Consider the following 20,686-nt stretch of genomic DNA (forward strand, 5'->3'; position numbering starts at 1 on the left):
AAAATCATAGAATTATGACTTGAAAATTATAACTAGAATAACTTAAAGGAGCTTACTGGAGTTAGGAGAGTTTGTGCCAAACACTCGAAGCATAAAATACATTGTATATTTTTCTTTAAGTGCTCATCTGATAACAGAAGGTCATAGCAGCATATCATTTAATGAGAAAGTAGACCACCTAGCTGGTAAAGAGCAGCCCTTGGGACTGCTATAGATTGAGCCTATCCCGAATATCACCGTGGTCACATTAGTTAATGTATCTGTATTTAAAGGCCTGCCTTGGTCATCGAGAATGACTGACATCGCCATGTTTTTGGATTTCATGCCAGCCATAAGCTTATGGAAGGAAGAAAATATAGTGCTTGTGGTATTGGCCTTGATACATTATTCATTTGATGTCTTGTGCATTGGAAGCTGATTGCCTATAGAGAGCACAGGCTCGATTTTCTACAATTCCTGACTTCCTGTTTCTGGGGTGGGTTATGCCTTATCTCAACGAAATCATCCCTAGCCTGACTGCATGCATTCCAGACTTTATCAGTTACTTTTTTCACCATTATGAGACGCCATTTATGCAGAAGTTGTTGCTTTGAAAGATGCAAGAACTGGCAGAAGGCTTGGCATCCTTACGTAGCCTTTTAGGTTGTTTCATACCACTGTGTCTTTCAGTATCCATGCACATTTCTTACATTAGTCGATTAATGCTGACGTTATTTTTATGCCAGGTAGAGGTGACATTCCAAGAGAAGTAAGCAAAAGCAATGTCTACACACAAGTCTCTCTTGCCTCTATGTACAGCAATTATTGTCGGTTTATCAAAGTTCAACAATATAAAGTTAGTGGATATAAATGGGAAAGCTTTAAAGCCAAGCAGAACACCTCGTTAGTAGCTTTAGATCTAGAATATACTTAGAATAGAGTTCAGCTGCCCATTCTTGCAGATTAAATGCTCAGAATCGTTATCAGTGTAACATGTGTAAGATAGGTCATACCTCCATTAATTACCAAAAGATGAAGCATGAAAACTGGCAACCAGACTAGATCACTATCAATACTGCTCTGCTTCAAGGATAATCAAACTAGCCCACCTTAACAATCAAATCAGATGTTGTGTACTAGCCTCACAGCTGAAGGCATTCTGATATACAGCAGAGGCCCAAGCAAAGCTGAAATTGAAATAAAGATGCAACAACCCATTAGTAGGGTGAAGAGTTTGTGTAACGACGCAGAAAATGGTCATCAATCCGACCACACCCACAGCCTTGTTCTGCTCACCGAAAAAAAGCAGAGGCCCAAGCAAAGCTGAAATCAAAATAAAGATGCAACAACCCATTAGTAGGGTGAAGAGTTTGTATAACGACGCAGAAAATGGTCATCAATCCGGCCACACCCACAGCCTTGTTCTGCACACCGAAAAACAGACGTGCTATGGACAAATCGTTATCATTCTTTGGAGGTAATGCTATCACCTCACAAATAAACACTAAAGTATCTAAAGTAACCTTTTATAAGTGACTCAATTTCACCAGCCACGAAAGGCATCAGTGCACTACAAATTTTAGCTGGAAACAGAGCTGAATAATGCCATCTGCTTATCCCATACCAAAGTTTTATCAAGTCTATCATGGATTATGTAATACTGATGATTAATATGATTGATATACAGCTATATTAGATTTAAAAGATACAAAAAACAAACTGGACGAAAAGAAGTACCAAGACAATGAAAAAATGCTTCGCCAGTTGCAGTTTATAGAAGGATGCACAAAGCCAATAAAACATATGGAACTCAAAAAAAGATTTTAAGCCATAATTACACATATAAACTTATTGTCTGTGTATTTGTATCACACTTCTAGTAGTTGACTAGTCTTCTTAAGCCATTCTCGATGTTCGATGTGCACAGCGTTTACACCAATGATCAATCGAAAAATAATCAAAGCTGCAACTTTGTTTCTCACGAATACATCCTTTGTTTATTATATATTCACAAATAAGTATTTTAACTGTTAAGTTCTCTTAGAGCAGAGACTTCTTTGGAATTTAAGTTGGAAGATACACTATAATTTTTCACAATTTTATTCACTTCATATTGAAGTTCGTAAGAGAAGTTTCGGTTTTGTCACAGACAATTCGAGGTGTACACTTCGATGTGTCAAAAGGAATTCTAAGACAGGGAAGATGTTTTGGTGTGAAGTGCATGAGTTTTTTAGCACCATGAAAATCAACATCTCTGTCTTTGTTCTTTGTAACGATGCTAGACAGTGAAACTTCACCTGTTCAGTGAGTTTAATTTGTAAGACAAAGTTTGGTCCTTTGCTTTAGAAAGAAATAGCTTCCGTGGGAACTGGTTGTTCACATACGACAGTTACTTTATCAACTAAACTTATTCCGTTCAATCCTGGATATTTGGTATTTCTTTAAGAGTAAGGATGCTCAAGCCCCCCCCCTCCTCCCAAGTGGCACTGCGATATGTCTGCGGACTTACAACGCTAGAAACCGGGTTTCGATACCCGTTGTGGGCAGAGCACAGATAGCCCATTGTGTAGCTTAACCTCAAACAAACAAAAGCTGCTCAATTTTTCCACTCTTTTTTCTTTTTTACTTCTTTCTTATTATTTATAAGCAAGCATAAAATCCTATGAACTTGCACGTTGTAAGAATGTGCGTTTCGGACAGCGGTAATAAAAATGTTTGAATTTGTTCATTGAACTTTACGAAAGTTACCATCAATCATATCAGTTACTACTTTTCTTTAAAAAACCATGCATCTAAGTACATCCTTAGAGTTACCTTTAAGAATGGTTGGAAGTTCAACAGTCCTATTAATGCTGACTGGAATAATACTGTTTATTTTACATTATAACAAAAAAAAAACAATCTCATTAGTTGTTCTGGTAGCTTTCGCAGCAAATTGAAAGCGAAGTTACGCAACTTCGCGACCACTTAATCCTCGCATCAAAGAACGCTTTGCTCATGTCAGCGTAGGAAGGATAAATCATAGTAATAGGTAAAACACATGCTTTCTAAGTACTAACAACTTTAATCAATCACCACTTGCCACATCATCAAAATTCTTACTTAAGCCAAGTCTTTCCTGGACAGAAAATACAAAGAGGCACTTCTAATTGAAAAACACAAACTTGAAATGAACCAAAATAATGACTAGCCTACTACAGTATTTATTTTTGCTAAATGTTTAAAATATATTGTTATTTTTGGTGATTTCACTGCAAATTATATAGACATATATACATATATTTATCTGCATGTGTGATACTAGTTATAAATTATATATATATATATATATATATGTAGTTTAAAAATTATCTTTAATCAGCTGATATTTCACAATTTATTCTAAGTTATTTTATAGTCCCCCAGTGGCACAGCGGTATGTCTTCGGACTAACAACGCTAGAAACAGGGTTTCGATACCCGTGGTGGGCAGAGCACAGATAGTCCATTGTGTAACTTTGTACTTAATTACAAACAAAGAAAGCCATTTTATATTTGAAATTGTACACGCTGACTGATGTTCCTCTTTAAACGATATTAAATCCAACGTGATACTTCAGTTAAAACTTGCTTGACGTATGTCAAATATTTTGTTTAAAATGTATCATTTTCGAATTTCACCAGTCTCTTTTGAAACTGTAAAGTGAGCCTCTAAAGAGGTCGTCATGGCGAAATGTTTGATAAAAAAAATCTGGAAATATTGGTCACGTTTCTCTTAAATTCAGTCTCTGTTGATTAACTTTCTCCTTTTATTTTTAATTTGTGAGTATTAAACCAGTGTGATATTCACATTACTGACATACAACAAATAAGTTTCCAATAGGTTGTTGTTGTTTGCTATTAAGCACAAAGCTACACAAATAGCTACCTGTGCTCTGCCCACCACGGGTATCGAAACTTGGTTTCTAGCAGTATAAGTCCGCAAACATACCGCTGTGGCACTAGAGGGCAGTAGCAGAGGAAAAGAAGCAAACTCAAGTTAACAGTTTGTTTGTTTGTTTTAAATTTCGCGCAAAGCCGTCCCTAATTTAGCAGTGAAAGACTAGAGGGAAGGCAGCTAGTCATCACCACCCACCACCAACTCTTGGGCTACTCTTTTACCAACGAATAGTAAGATTGACCGTCGTATTATAACGCCCCCACGGTTGAATGGGCGAGCATGTTTGGTGTGATGGGGATTTGAACCCACGCCCCTCAGATTGCGAATCAAGGGCCCTAACCACCTGGCCATACCGGGCCAAGTTAACAGATAAAACAAAATCTTTATTTACAGTAATTTGACCTTTAAAACACGATTGTCCAACTTCAGTGTTCTGTTATCACAGACTTCTGACTGCTGAATTAGAAGAAGCGTGTCTACACAAAACAAACACAACAGCAAGAATTTGCCATATTGCACCGTTAAGTCAGAACAGAGTTCCTTTTATGGTAAACAATAACCACAGTTACACGGGAGATAAACCTCACAACTGATATTAACTTGTACCAACCCTCGAATGAATTACGCCTCATATTCCAGAAGATAGGATGACGCAGGAACTCAGTAAATCATTAATAAATCTCTACAGACTCACTGGTGTGGCTTGAAACGTTTGTAAACTATACAGTTAGTGCAAGTTTATGATATTTCATATCATATTTTTGAGGATGTAATCCACTTATATGTAAAACTCTTGCATTAAGATTTTGAAAAAAATTATCAGAATAGAGATATATTTCCTACTAGTTATAAAAGGGTGAAATATAGCACCTTGTTTAAATGTAACAACTTCCTACGCTTTCCTAAGCCTTTAATTAAATATTAAAGGTCAAATTAAAGTTTAACTAATCATTAACGTCATAATTTCCAGCAACTGCCTCATCTTTATACTAAACTTAAGACCACTGGTGTAATCGAAGGGAGACTAGCTCTCACTTATTCGACGGTTAATATTTTGTCGATATATTAATGGTACATCGTCTAGAGCCTTTGTGTTGTTTTAACACACGGGCTTAAGACAGTGAATGTGAAAAAAGTATCTACAGATACAACACTCTAATTCACACTCACAGGAGCAGTTGTGGTGGAAATTGGGAAGTGTTTATGACTATTTACTTCTTGGGGCTGTAAACGATATTTGAATGATACAACGGTACGTGTGTCTGTTTGTGGTCACCACTTTTATGGAAACACAGTTGGCTTACTAATTAACACTTTTTCAGATCGGGATGGTGCCACTACTATCCCTTGGTGTTTTCCTTCTGAAAGTGGAAATACTTAAACCGCATGAAACTTAGAACCAAACTGCTACATAGTATCTAGTTTCGGTTTAAAATGTAATTTCGTTTAGTTGTTCTATTACTTTTAACGTTGTGAAATGTTCAAAATTCTGTTATGAGACAAGGTTTCAAAAAGCTATTTAAAACTCCCCTTTGCCTTAGAATTTAAGTTTTTTAAAACGTTGATCAAATGTTCAATTGTATTCATTCAATCAGTTTTAATTTGATTGATATTTATTATATATATTTTCTTTACACTTTATATTATTTTACCTCCTGTAGTGACAACTTCCGGCTACAAATCGTGAAAACAACATAAGAGACTAACAAATATTTATCGGATGACCTATCACGTGGGATTAGTCAGACTAGGCAAAGACAACATTTTTTCTGATAATATTCTTTTCAATAATAAGTGTATTTATACGAGCTGTTCAAATGCGATAAACTTAAAAAATATATTCAATAATTTGTTTGTTTTGTTATGAATTTCGCGCAAGGCTACATGAGGGCTATCTGCGCTAGCCGTCCCTAATTTAGCAGTGTAAGACTAGAGAGAAGGCAGCTAGTCATCACCACTCACCGCCAACTCTTGGACTACTCTTTTATCAACGAATAGTGGGATTGACCGTCACATTATAACACACCCACGACTGAAAGGGCAAGCATGTTTGGTGTGATGGAGATTCGAAACCGCGACCCGCAGATTGCGAGTCGAGCGCCCAAAGCACCTGGCCATGCCGGGCCCATATTCAATAAATAAAGTTTTGACTTACTGGAACATTTTGCTGTCGCCTACTTACTCTCTTAACCTAATAAGGCTTACCTGATGTCTTGTCATAAAAAAAAAAACATCCATAGCTCTCAAACACATATAATTTAACATGAAAACATTTTCTGGAATGAAAACAACATATAAGGAAATTATAAAAAATCTCCTAAAATGTGATTTGTTCCTAAGTTTTATAAACTTTCCATTACATTTCGTTGCATTTTTCTGATCGACTGTTCTCTTTTCACTTTCCCACGAACCCATAAATTACTCTTGACACCAGTCTATTCTCTCGACATTGACGTAAATAGATTGTAATCTGCTCTATCCAAATTCCAATGGCATACTTCGTCTGTAGCTATTTCAAAACTAGCGAATCAATACAACGCAATTTTATTGAAGCGTGGGTTCTAAGAATTAGTAAAACAAAGAATATAACTCTAACTAAAATAAACTACACATAAACAAAACTAAATTTGAAATAATAGAATAAAGAACAGCAGTTTGAAATTTAAATGAAATAGAACTTACTATAAAATCAAATAATACCATGAAATACATAAGTTATAACATTGAATAAATGGAAACTGAATATACAGAGAAATACTAAATACTTCAATAGCATAATTGAGGAAAAATTGCAAATAAGTTTAAAATACATAAACTAAAATCAGAAACGTGATACAGTATTCTTTATTCCAGAAGCAAAACCAGAGCCATCGATCATAAAATTAAATGGCCCGGCATGGACAGATGGTTAGGGCGCTTGACTCGCAATCTGAGGGTCGCGGGTTCGAATCCCCGTCCCACGAAACATGCTCCGCTAGCTAGTCATCACCATCCACCGCCAACTCTTGGGCTACTTTTTTTACCAACGAATAATGAGATTGACCGTCACATTATAACACCCCCCACGGCTGAAACGGACAAATAGTTCTCGTGTAGCTTTGCGCAAAATTCAAACCATCAAATTAAATACAGCATGAACTAAACAGAATTGTGCGATGTTAAGAAAACAAAAACTTAAATAAATCATTCACGAAACTATTTACGCCCATTAGGAAAAACATAAAATACACCTCAAATTCAATACAGAATGAAATGAAATAAACTTTATACAGAACTAAAATTCATATAATATAAAGAGCGTACCATAAAATAATGATAATAAAATTGACCAGTGGGTCTGTGGTACGATTACAGACTTGCAATGTTAAAATCCAGGGTTCGATTCTTCCTTGATGGACAAAGCTCAGATAGCCCATATTGTAGCTTTCTGCTAAAACAACCACGAGAACAAATAAACACATACACTAATCATGCACGTAAAGTATAACGCAAAATTAACCAAACGAAATGACAAAATGAATAAGCCAAAAGATAACTGACCATCTCAAATTAAACTCAATATTTTAACGATTTACATAAAAAGCAAACAAAATTATAAAATAAGCAGAATTAAGTACAGAATGAAACCTAAAATTTTGAAACGAAATAAAACCAAATACCATACAGTTTGAATTTAAAATACTAAAATTAGAATGAAGTAAAAAGAAATATTCAAAAGACAATTGGGGTATTTCGTGTAGGTTTTTGCCTTTCAACAGAGATATTCCAAAATACCTCTTTAGCCCTCTGCACATGATCTGTGTGATTGAAGTGTGTTACCGTGCTTGGTACCTTATTTTGCGACCTGCAAAACATTTGCGATAGTTTTCATACCCTTCGCTTGAATTTTCCTTATTCTATCATTTCACGCACGTCATTTAAACTACGCTTTCTTGCTGGCATTATGTGTTAGATCGATAAATCCTGATCTATTTGAAAAAAAAAATACACAATCGGACAAACAAAACTAATGTAGACGTAGTTTTATTTAATAAAACTATATGTACTTAACTTTATTTAATAAAACTAACGTAGAGTAAACAGTAAAGTAAAGTAATGGTGCCTATAATAGTGAATAGAATATGAAACAATTATGAGCGTTCAGTGTACGACACGGTTTTAGGAGTAGAATCAAAGAAACTCACAGAAACGCATAATAAAACACGTAGTAAAGAAAAAAGTAGCTAAAAGGTGTTTATAGCAATCTATGAAACGGACCGAATATAAATTATTGCAAAATAATGTAAAGTTGTAATAAAGGCAAATTTAGCTGAATATGTAGAAACGTCTGAATGCATTTTTACAAAGTGGTAACCATATAGTTTTGAACGAACTGCGCATGTGTACTTTAGACCTAAATAAGTCGAGAAATCCCATAGCAATTGTATTTAGTGTAATGTTTATTTTCTTTAGGAAATAACACGTTGAACAAAAGAAAAATTTTGAAAAATTCTAATCTATATATCTCTTGTGTTTTTCTGTCGAAAATATTTCTCGCACATTTTTGGATCAAATGCTACGAATCTTATATCATTAGAAAGACCTTTGTCTGAGGAGTCCATATTGTATACTGGCTTTTGAATTCAGAATCACCTTATCTGTTTTTTGCTCAGTCGAATTTTTTTGAAACGTTGATGCTAAACGATGGCTTTCGCATTATGTAGCATCTGGCTTCGATTTCTAGGAATGTGCAGTTTCACATAACATGTGGTCAAGAAAGTCAAGTTAATTTTCATCTAAATGCCTTTGTTCTTGCTCTTATTCCCTTGAGATAACATCTGATTCACCACGGGATATAAGACTGTTAAGATACACCTTGTGTATAAAAGTAGACAGCAAATCTTTCCAATGGTAGATCAGTTGATATCTCGAGGTTACAACCTCTCTTCTTTTAAAGTGGGAATCAGTCTACCCCTTTAGTCATCCAAAGGTAAAATACATACACTGTTGTTTCGTGTTTGAATAAAGATTGTTTCTTTGGGTCCAGTATAACTATTTCTTAGCACAGAATCAGTTAGTTTCAGCGGAACTCAGAAATACTTCATAATATACCTCGTGAAGTATCCTATTGTATAAGATACTTATCTTATTCACTCTAGGGGCTAATAAGTTTTACCCTAAAATACCACAGAGTAGATAGGAAGGAGAAAATTTTGGTGCTGTGACCACAGGATATTCTTATAGAGTTTTAGCTTTTCTGCTGAAGTGTGTATTGCCCTTGATTTGAACTTTTGTGTTATTGAGATTAACGAAATGCTTCGTGCTTAAAGAATGACATTTTCTGCAATTAGAATTACCCAAGACTAAGAGGGAGAGTAAGTTACTGAAGAGAGATGTTTGTCTGAGAGAGCTAACTGGTTTAAGAGATGTCCTTTTCTGGAGATTGGACTTTCACTGATGCTAAAAAAGTCCATGATTTTAATCTCTCTCTGCTGTTACAGACTCGGAAAGGTTAGCTGAAGTGTTGTGTACGTGGAATAACAGAATGAGTGAGAGTGAAGAGCATCTAGCAAGCATAAGACCATATGGAGTGCTCTGTACAGAAATCTCAGGCCATCAGTAACCTGAATAACTCAATCCCAGCTCTGGTAAGACCATTTGAGATCAGTCAAGAAGGACTGGAGGTGCCATTGATGAACAAAGTCTACCAACAGGAGCTGATGGTGAATTATGGGACATTCATGAGCTTCTCAAAGCCAGGATATAACCTGCCGGGCTAACCATGGATTGCAGAGAAACGTGAGATATTGCAGAGCCAACAAAAAAAGTGCTGGAAACAACTTGTTACTCCGGCAGCCTAGATCAGGGACCAACTACTTGATGGTCAGAATCCCTGAGTATGCCTATTACACTGTTCCCATGCCACTGACAGTATCCTAGCCAGGATTTGGATGAGGAAACCAGTAAGGGAGAGACTCTGGCCACAACCATAGGAGTCTGTGAGTGAAGCAAAGAAGATTTCACCCTGATGTTCAAAGGTGTGGCAAAAGGTTTAGACCATTTCCTGAAATATTTCATTTGGGTAACTTCTTGGAATAGGTACTCTCAAAAACAGGCAGTTCAGTACTTGATCCTGAGTCTGAATGGTTCAGTCCTGGACTCCATTAAATTGCGTTGATGGGTTGATCTAGTGGAAATTCAAGTAATCTAGTGGGCCAAGCTAAAAGCTTGGAAGAGTGGTGCTACTGAGAGCTTGAGAACTTACGTGGTTAATCTGTGCCATTTACACCATAAAGCATACCCTGTGATGGCTTCCATGGAGTACAAAGACATCCTTGTGGATAAGTTCATTAGGAACTTTTAGGAAAAATTATATTTGTTTGTTTGTAATTAAGCACAAAGCTACACGATGGGCTATCTGTGCTCTGTCCACCACGGGTATCGAAACCCGAATTATAGCGTTGTGAGTCTGCAGACATACCGCTGTGCCACTGGGGGGGGGGGGGTTGGAAAAATACGAGTCATTACCTTATACCGGCAGTTTCTGTCACAACAAGGTACAATGTAATAACTTTGAACATGAGATCAAGAAACCAGCAGTGTCAACTCTGTGGCTACACCTTGTACAGACTGTTCTACATGGGTGCATCTATCATGCTAAGCTTGAGTCATGCTGAAAATTAATCAGCCATCCACACATCCTGGTGCTGTAATACAACCAAACTGGCTTCCAGTGAAAGGGCAGGGCTATCCTGATCCTCCCATGGTTTTTATATTACAGCCTATACCAGTGATGTCTCTGCCCAGAGCAAAGAATATGATCCGATTGTGAAATGTTTGATCACTTTTAAGTGAACTACTCATGCTTTGATAAGCAGAAGGTTAAGCAAGGCTGTTGGTTTTGCTTGACAGCTTAATAGGCCCAGTAAAAACAGCAAATGGTAAATGCTGCTGATACATCTCTGGAAAATAATGGACTTGGGAGCACAGCAGACAGATTATGCCAAAACGTTTGGTAGTCAGTCCAGCTCTCTTGGTGCTGAGTCGAGATTGATACATATCTGTTAGGGTATAAGGGCGATATATAGAGTTAATGGTTTCTCAGAACACTAGTAGCTCTTTCAATATATCAGACCTTCCAAGTAAAGCCACCGCTCCAGCTAATGAATAACAACTTCATCTTGGCAAACTCTGATAGTCTGTATGTGAGAGGAGAGGCAAATCTCTAGTTATGTCTAGGAGATGTCACTCAGAATGAAGGTAGTCATCTCCATCCACGGTTCTGACATTGGCAACCTCAGGATGGATGTACTGCAGAAGTTATTGGTCAGTTTTGCCTGTGCAACAGGTAACTGATGTCCCAAAAGAGAGTTATCTGTTATCAGTCAGACTTTGCTCGGAAATAATGGACTGCAAAAGTGTATATGGCAGTAGGAATTCAATATCACAGTGTACACAATAGGCGTTATGTGATTTACTATGGATAAGGTCTAGTACATCAATGCTGTGTAATGTGGCTATAGTGCCTACGCATGAAATAAATTGTTTCCTGTATAGAAAACAAGAAGTTTTAGCTCTGGAAATTATCTGTCTAAGGAGAAATAAAGTGTTTGTGTTGTTTTGTAATTATGATCATCAATTAGCTAGCTTCCGACTGGAATGGTCATCAGTATTGTAATTGTAATGGAAGTAGTTGAGACTAGTGGTAATGTAAGAGTTTAATCTGTTGTACCACATCCAAGAGCAAGTATACGACTACAACACATCTGAAGTATTTGGTTGAAGGTTGTGCAAATAATCCGGAACCTAATGCAACAACAGCAACTCAATTACTTGTTGCTTATTGTTTAAATATTATGGTGTATTGGTGGACCAGATGGCTGGCTGGGTTGAGCAATAGTAATCTGTCATCACATAGATATAGGCAAAGCACATTTGCTCAAACAATCACTGCCCCCACTTTCTTGAAGTACCAGGAACATAGCCAGAACCAAGATACAATGGATGTTAAAGAATGAAATGATATAAATTTCAGAGAGTGCTTGGACATCTTGTGTAGTGATTTGCTCAAATAATGAAGGTACACCAAGGTTCTGTGTTTATTTTAGACGTGAAACAGTAATTCACATTGATGCCTTTTCCTTGCTACAAAAAGATGAAAGTCTGAACACATCATAGGTTCCTGTTGGTTCAACACTAGATATGCTTTTAGTACGAGAGAAGGCCTATGTAATGTGTCTTCTTGAATATTAATACCAGTGATAGTGGAATCAAAACAGTAGTTACAGGAAGGAATAGAGCATGTAATCATATATGCTAGTCATACATTCAAGGCTTCTAAATTCAGATATTGTACAACAAAGAAAGAACTCCTTGCAGTTTTAACCTTCAAAAAACATTATCAAAATTACTTGTATGACAGAAGTTTCCCTATCTGTTTGGAGATGAAATCATTTCTATCATAGCATCATCAAGCCATACATTAGGATGACCTAATTAATACATCATGAGCTCTGGTAAGAGCAAGGGCCCAGCTCTAGCACGGATACTCCTTGCCATGCAGTGCTAAAGCTCATCCAGCACAGATTAAGGAATGTAACGTGGATGCATATAACCCATGGCATTTGTATGGTCAGATATTAGGGCAGGAAAGTTCTCAGACTGTGCTGCAGCTAATGGTCCCTAGAGCTATAAGACAAAAGATTCTACAGACTTTGCATAACATAAGGGCTAAAGAGTAACAAGGTGTTACCTGTACTTCTGCTAATATTCGGTAACATTTCCACTAGCTGTATTCCAATCGAGATATATTCTGCTAATGTGAACATTAGGGTTGTATGCCACCCAGGGAGTGATCAATGTCGGCACTGTTGAATGGGCAAGTTTGTACATCAACAGCTAGGAAAGGCTGTCATGTTTCAGAAGTGATACAACAGCGAGGAGGTTGTGTTGTTTTTCAATGTATATTGTATATTCTAGTAGATATGGTACGAGAATTAATTGTGATGAACAAGACTTCTATCTGAAAAATCTTGATTTGGCTGAATCCTGGGAACTTTCGAAGTCTGAAATGAGAAATAAGTTGGACAGCTTCTAGATGACAGCAGCCTACTGTACCAAGACTGTCAAGGTAGAGCTGGTGTAATGTAACCTGAGAAGTTATAGAAGCAATTTTATGGAACGGGAATCAGTCTATTTCTCTCCTACTAGTGTATGTGACAATGTGTAATGGGGATATATATATATGTGTGCGGTCTTACAAGTATTTGAATATTATATAATGTCATTCATAAGTGTTGTATGAAATGAATAGATCAGTTACACCAGAAACACAATGGTAACTATGAGTATTGATTAGAAATATATTATTTGAAGGTACAGTATACCTGTTATTTTTGTTAATAATATCGAGAGAATGTTTCAATTTTGACATTGAAATGTTTGGAAGGTTCTGAATTTTCATGGAAAATTTAAGAAAGGAAAGCAGTTTTGCTTGTTGCTTTTCTATTGAATTGGAATATTCATAACTGAGCAAAATTATCAGCAGTAAATTAAATTCACAATCAATAATTTAGATATCATATCAAATGGATAAAGTCTGGACTGAAAACGCGCACTCTAGTTAATTCCAAAAGCCAGAAGTTGACCTAGAGAAGATGGTTGTAAAAAGGGTCATAATATCTTGTTAACAGCCATGACCTACTCTAAAGTGCTTTAAGAGGCAGTGTAATAAAACTATATTTTAATCAAACAATATTTCTATGGATTTTACATGTAATCACAACCTATATTGATTTTATAAGATTTATCACAAACACCTGTGAACTTCTTGGTCCCACAAGCTTAATTTGGTTTCTATATGAACGATACTTATGTCATCCCTGTCAGATAATATCCAACACAGTTTACCTTTCAACCTAATCACGTTCCTTTTGCTACCATCTTGTTATCACATGGACAGAGCCTGCATACAATAGGAAAGGAAATGGGACAAGACTACAGACATATGTTTCTACACAGAGCTGATTCAGTTTAGCAGATAATAAACTCTAATTCTGACTGTTATAATCCACTAACAATTACATAGTATCTCCCTTGGGACTTTTCCATGTACACTACTAACTGGTGTTACTTTATACTTCTGGCAGCATTTTAACGTATTTAACTACACCTTATACTGAAGCAATGTAAAAACCATTCAGATGATTGTATGCATAAAAGTGTTTTAATCTGTGTGATTGAACTATCCCATCATAACCAAATAAAACACTGGGTACACCAATTTTGTATTTATAATCAAATTCTTCGCCAATCTGGCTATACCTTTTTCAACTAAAAAGTGATTCTCCGCTCTTCATTAGCAATTTTCCATATGTATCTTTCACCTATCTACGTTTGGACCATGTCCAAGTCAGGATTCATTAATATAAACTAGCCTAAGCTTCCTGTATTTACTATAGTAACCAATAACCTATTGCTCCATTTGAAACTATGGTATCTAATGCAATAAATCTGGGAAAAGCTGCAGACTGAAATTTGTACGAAGCCTTGGAAGTTTTCTCAGAGCAAAATACATAGCTGCAGTTGCCATAGATGCGAGCATAATGTTTGATATGACTACTGTGAACTGCACTGCCACAAAAACTGGCTCTCACTCAGAGATGAGATATCCCTGAGACTCTTCTGGTGACACATTGCTAAGTAAACCAATCATTTGGTATATTTATCCATGAGTATCTCATCCCTATAAACAGGAGGCATATTTGAAAATATGTTCCAATGCAACCTCGTAATATTTTCAGTATTAGAGGCTAAGTTCTCACGAGACCATTGTTATCAAGCTTTTAATTACTGTGCATCTGGAAACTATTTCCCAGTTGTTAAGTTGCATATTGTTATCAAGTGCTCTAAGGTGTCGAGCACTGAAACTCCTAAATTCAGCATCAACATTTACACCACCTCTTTTGGAATACACTTATTATAAGCAACAACCTATCTCAAACTGTTGAGGAAATGGCCCGAACCTTATTTGGCTATCTTCCTTAAACACTGGTACGTTAATCTGCTTCACACCACCTACATTAGGTTTCTACTGTTTTGTGTGTGTGAGACACTGCCTGTGTTCACAGGAAGCCTTCACCCTCCTTCATAAGTCTGGAAACGTGCACATACTGATAAACGTGGTGTCATCAGGTGAACTCAACAACAGATCTTCACATTGTAAGGATATGCATTGATATCACATTCCATATCAACCTTAGCTGCAAGATGCAGTATTAATGTCACCAATGAGCCTATCCAGACAGGAAAGCTCACGAGTGTTCCAAATATCCACAATATCAGTGTGACATGCTGGTTTTTCTGCCTGGTGGCATCACAGCTCTTTCAGATCTGGCTGATATCACATACCATGCACACCTCACATCTTTTCCTCTAGTCATTGGTAACTAAAAACAGTGTCTAGCGATGTCTGGGTTAGTCAGTAAGCATAAAAGACTACGGTAGAGAGTACCTAAGCTGGATTTGGTACATTTAATCTGCTTGTCACCCTGACCACTCTTCATTGCCACATTCTTCTACATATGGGAGTAAAATGTGGAAGTAGCCTCAGCAGTCAGAGTTTCCCTAGCTGTCTCACAGCTTCTCGGTCTTGAGGACAGATCGGGATTGTTGACATGGCTGCCAAAAGCTCATAATCCTTGCCATAGTTACAGATCATGTTCTCACTTCATCAGCAGAAACCTCTTCTTCACCATAAGTTTTAGGCAATGTTCCAGAAATTGCCTTTTCATAATTTCATGGTTTTTAAATACTATAGTAATTCAAAAAGTACAGAAAGAAGAAGCACATTCAAACTAAACTACACATTATTCCTGTTTTGAATTAATTAACACATCAAAAGTTGTGTTTTTATTTGAAATTTTGAAACACTATTTGTAGATTTACGACATAACTGGTGGTCCCCCCTTAGCTAACGGCTGAATTCCCAAAATGCCATGATTTAATCTTTTTCTCATCAATATTCAAAGTCCAAAGAATTTTAAGCAAAGAAAACACTTTCTAATACAAACAAAAATTCTTTAGCTTTGCTAATCACATTTATCAAGTTAAAAATGCAACCTAAAATAATAAAACGTTTAAAGAATATATATGTATAAAATAACACAGAAAGATTTTTCGTTGGGACCACGTATTTAAACTTAAATATATACTGATAAACGATTTAATTTTTCATACAGGATATAGCACTTGTTTTTGAAAAACAAAAAACAATTAATCTCAGAAAATGTTACAGAATAAACGTAATTAATAATAAAAGTAACAAAAAGTATTTATGCTCAATTTTTACTTCCTAAACAAATTACCATTACTAAGGTTTTCTTTTAATTATGTTTATGATATATTTTATCCTCTCTATTTTACAAAACATTTCATTCATGAAAATATTTTCAAGCTATTGCTAATTTTAAAGCTAGTGAAATGCTAAACAAGATATTAAAGAAGTTTCAAAAACATTTCTGGAAGCAGTTAATAGTCTGGAAACGTACTTAACATAATTATGTATTGTGTGTACGTTAATGCTAATAATATCTAATATATTAAAAAAGTAACGTGTGCGTGCGTGGAAAGCTTTCTAAACTTCATTAAAGTTAGTAAGGGAAGTGTGGGTGTAGTTACTACTATGCATTTCAAACGGAAAAGTATTTGGGGAATGTATATTATATCTCAGACAGCAGTGTTTATGTGTTAATGTTTTGTGTGTTAATCTTTTCATTTGTTTATAGACATTTAGAGAACTGGTATTGTCACCCTGTTGAGTTTTAATACTTGCTCTCATTATCCAGGTGTCGCTAAATCTAGGGTCTCTTACTAGATAAGTCAATTGGTTTGACATTTTTGGTCAGACCATTTCGCCTAAAGTGTCTGTTCTACTAGATGGATTTGGTGTGTATCACGTGTCGTGGAATAGGTTTAACCCACTTATATATAACCTCACAGTCATTGAGATGCCCCGCACGGCCATCAGATTCGCTCTGAACTACGTGAGTGGCTTAAACAGGTCACCTAACTGTTTTAATTACTTTAAGTACACAGTACACTTTTTACATTTTATAAACTTTGTGTATTGAAATACAAAATACCACAACGAGATAAAATGTATCCCTCTAGTACACCAGTTAAACGTTATCAGTTGTGATTTAGCCTCTTATGCCTGGTACCTGATAAATTTATACAACTTGGTAATGAAAGTTCTTCTATCAAATTGAAGGTCATAGTTATCTGTTGTAGATAGATTGTCTGTCACATGCATAGTCAGATTTTTTTTTATTTATCCATTGTTGATTGTTCTTCAAAAGCTAAACACAATGATCATATCTTGAAAGTTTTAGTTTTGGTAAAACTGTTGAAGCACCCAGCCAGTCCCTAGGTTTCTGTGGTTTAACAAAAAAAAAATCTCTACCAATTTACTTCATCAGTTGCTTAAAATGTGTTCCTTAACAGCTTCAAACTTATCTCACACGTGCATAAACCACGAAAACAATGGTTTCTCTATCAGTTAAATATTAAACAACTATCCGATAAGTGCTGATGGCATTGGTTACTTCATATCGCCCCCCAGTGGCATAGCGATATGTCTGCGGACTTACAACGCTAGAATCCGGGTTTCGATACCCGTGGTGGGCAGAGCACAGATAGTCCATTGTGTAGCTTTGTGCTTAATTAGAAATAAACAATACTTCATATGTTGTTTTAATATTTCACGTAAGTTTTATACTAAACTAATATAACTTTTAATAAATGTTTTTTAGTTGAAGGTCATATTTATCAGTTTTATTATGACTGTAACTTGCACAACTAGAATTTTTACTTGTTCATTGTGAATTGTTTCTCTAAAAAGTTACAAAAGACAAAGCATTATACGTTGCCTGTATGATTTTCGAAAAGTTTCGTGTAAAGTTTTATTTTATTTTACGATTTCATAAGGAATCTTTTTACAATAAATGTTATTTCTATCAAAAAAAGTATTTCCTTATTAAAAATTCTTCTTTACATTTATTTGCATATATTTAGAAGCATAGACATAAGTCTATAGACTGATTCAATATCCTAGGAAGTGTATTAATGACTCCCACTGTCCTGGACTTACCACTTACTTATGTAGTAGTATAATTTCTAGAAAATAAGCAGTAACAAATTATAGAAAATATATATTACGTAATGTTCAATAGTCCAGCATCAATGTGTCTAGATATTCAATATTTCTCAATATGAAGTTTTTCTTTCTGAACAGTAAAAGCTGTTGGGACTTGCTTACCAATAGAGAACCTCGTTGGCACTATGTTGTTCATATCTGATAGTTTTACATAACGTTTTAAGAGAAGCTTCTCGTAAAGATGACAAGGGCTCAATCTTAAGAAGATGAGTATATATCACTCGTAGGTCCTAGAAGAGAAAAAAAAAACTTTTAAGCTACCGATGAAGTGATACTTTATAATCTTCACTATGTTATGGTGCAGACCCTAAGCAACTGGTCATCAATTCGCATAATAACATTCCATAATCTTCTAGACTATGTGACGATCTAAGATGTGAAAGATTTTGTTACTTCACTTCCAAATACTTTAAGAAATTATTTATTTATTTTATAGGACATTTATGACTCTATTGCAAGCAGTTTTTAAAGTAAGTTACTTTTAGGTAACATTTCAGCAAAACGGGATAAAAACCTACTTCCTTGAAAGACCTAAACGTATCAGTAGTTATCAAGACTGAATTTACTTTCTATGCATTTTGTACTACCTTCCCTAATAAAAATTTGATTTTGAATTTAGTGGTAAACATACATTTAATTTCACAGATCATAAATGACAAATTAATTTAATCCTTCAAAATGGATACTATGGTATGTAATTTTTGACATTTAACTAAAAATCCATAAAAATATATATCGAGATATTACAACCAAAGGGTTGAAAATAGAATAATAATCATTTTGCCAACTAAAAAAAATCGTCCTATTCTGGTATACGCACTGTTAAATAGAATACAGTATAGAATTTTTGTATAGCCATAAATAAATCTAATAACACTGCATCAGGTGAAAGAAGGTAGAACCAGAAACTTAGAAATCATTTCAAATAAATAATCACACAAGTTTTTCAAACAATTAGCCACCGTCTTTCTCAAACACAATATATATGTATTTATATGATATATCTGTATGCATGTATTCTAAGTCTTGTAATTTTCTGCTTTTTTTTCTCAGAAAGTATAAAAAACAATTACTAAAGTAAACTTTACCTCTTGTGTCCTTTTATCGGGTGGTTTTTTCAGACTCTTTAAAAATTCTTGATATTCGTAACCAGCCATAAATTCTCCACAACAATGTAGATCTTCAATTAGATTCATCAGGTGAGTTAATATTTAAGAAGTCACTTCTCCAAAGTAAAACAACATAACGTAGCGTCAACTTTGGGTTCCAACTTTTACCTCTGAATAACTTTGAGGCCAGAGGATTTTGCCTTTCCTTTTATAACATTTTAAAACTCCTGAATTCATAAACCGCTGAATCAAGCTCAGACATTTATCGTCTTCCATGCCTTGTCAAGATGACCACAGGACATCTGTTAAGAAGATAACAGACCCATCAATACACCATATTACTTACGTTTGTCATATTCAAATTAGCTTAATACCCCCCCCCCCCCCAAGAGACAGAAACAAGTATACGATATCACCTCCCCTCTAGTGGCACAGCAGTATGTCTGCGGACTCACAACGCTAAAAACCGGGTTTCGATACCAGTGGTGGGAAGACCACAGACAGCCCATTGCGTAGCTTTGTGCTTAACTTCAAACAAACAAACAAGTATACGATATAGCGTTTTCTAGTAGAAAAATAGATATACTTTTAATTAATTGAACATTTAAATGCAACTCTGTTGTCTGTTTGAAATTAAGCACAAAGCCACACAATGGGCGATCTGTGCTCTACCCACTACGGGTATCGAAACCCGGTTTGTAGCGTTGTAAGTCCGCAGACATACCTCTCTGCCACTGGGGGGAAAATGAATCTCTGCTGATTAATAATTAGATACAATCTAAAGACCCAACTGCCATTATACTCAAGTTATTTAGTGTGGGACTTTATTATAACTTAACATTATAATGATTTTAGAATCAATTCTATTTTCAGCATATTAAAATTTTTATTAGATACTTAATAAAATGAAGAAAATAAACAAATGAAATCTTACTTTTTTTCTGACTCTTAGAATTAGACAGTCTGGTAACATTCACTCGCCAGATTAAAGTCAGAAAAGTTTTGAGCCGCTTACCACTACCTCTACTGATAAAAAAGAGGGGCGTTGCTATTGGCAACACCACAGTTCCAGGTACAAAACGCCAATACACGTACTATGCTGGGACAAAGCCCATATTGCTTGAACGCTAGTAATTTTTGTTGTACGTTTCGAGCTTTATACCGTTTTTAGAGTATAAAACAAAATAACTCAATAATGAATAATACCACGTTGTGTACGTAAACATAGTTTTGAAACTTCGATGACGAGGAACCCACTTTGAGACTAATAATGGCTGGAGACGACTTGAATGGGTAATGAAGAAAAACTTTAATACAACAGCAAATGTACAACGTTTCGACAAGGTTTTGTCATCATCAGGTACACATACATCGACAAAACCTTGTCGAAACGTTGTACATTTGCTGTTGTATTAAAGTTTTTCTTCATTACCCATTCAAGTCGTCTCCAGCCATTATTAGTCTCAAAGTGGGTTCCTCGTCATCG

The 20,686-nt window shown here is 35.6% G+C and overlaps 1 long non-coding RNA gene across 1 annotated transcript in view; it reads right to left on the bottom strand.

The window, feature by feature from the left end:
* Positions 1-18,010: 18,010 nt before the first annotated feature.
* The window catches only part of LOC111085475, a 7,514-nt gene continuing 4,838 nt past the window's right edge, over positions 18,011-20,686 (bottom strand). Inside the window, exons 2-3 of the long non-coding RNA XR_002610310.1 lie at positions 19,180-19,502; positions 18,011-18,321 (exon numbers count right to left, since the gene is read on the bottom strand). This is a non-coding gene — a long non-coding RNA (uncharacterized LOC111085475). The remainder of the gene's footprint in view (positions 18,322-19,179; positions 19,503-20,686) is intronic.

The sequence above is a fragment of the Limulus polyphemus genome, unplaced genomic scaffold, assembly GCF_000517525.1.
Source record: "Limulus polyphemus unplaced genomic scaffold, Limulus_polyphemus-2.1.2 Scaffold417, whole genome shotgun sequence".
Classification (NCBI taxonomy): domain Eukaryota; kingdom Metazoa; phylum Arthropoda; class Merostomata; order Xiphosura; family Limulidae; genus Limulus; species Limulus polyphemus.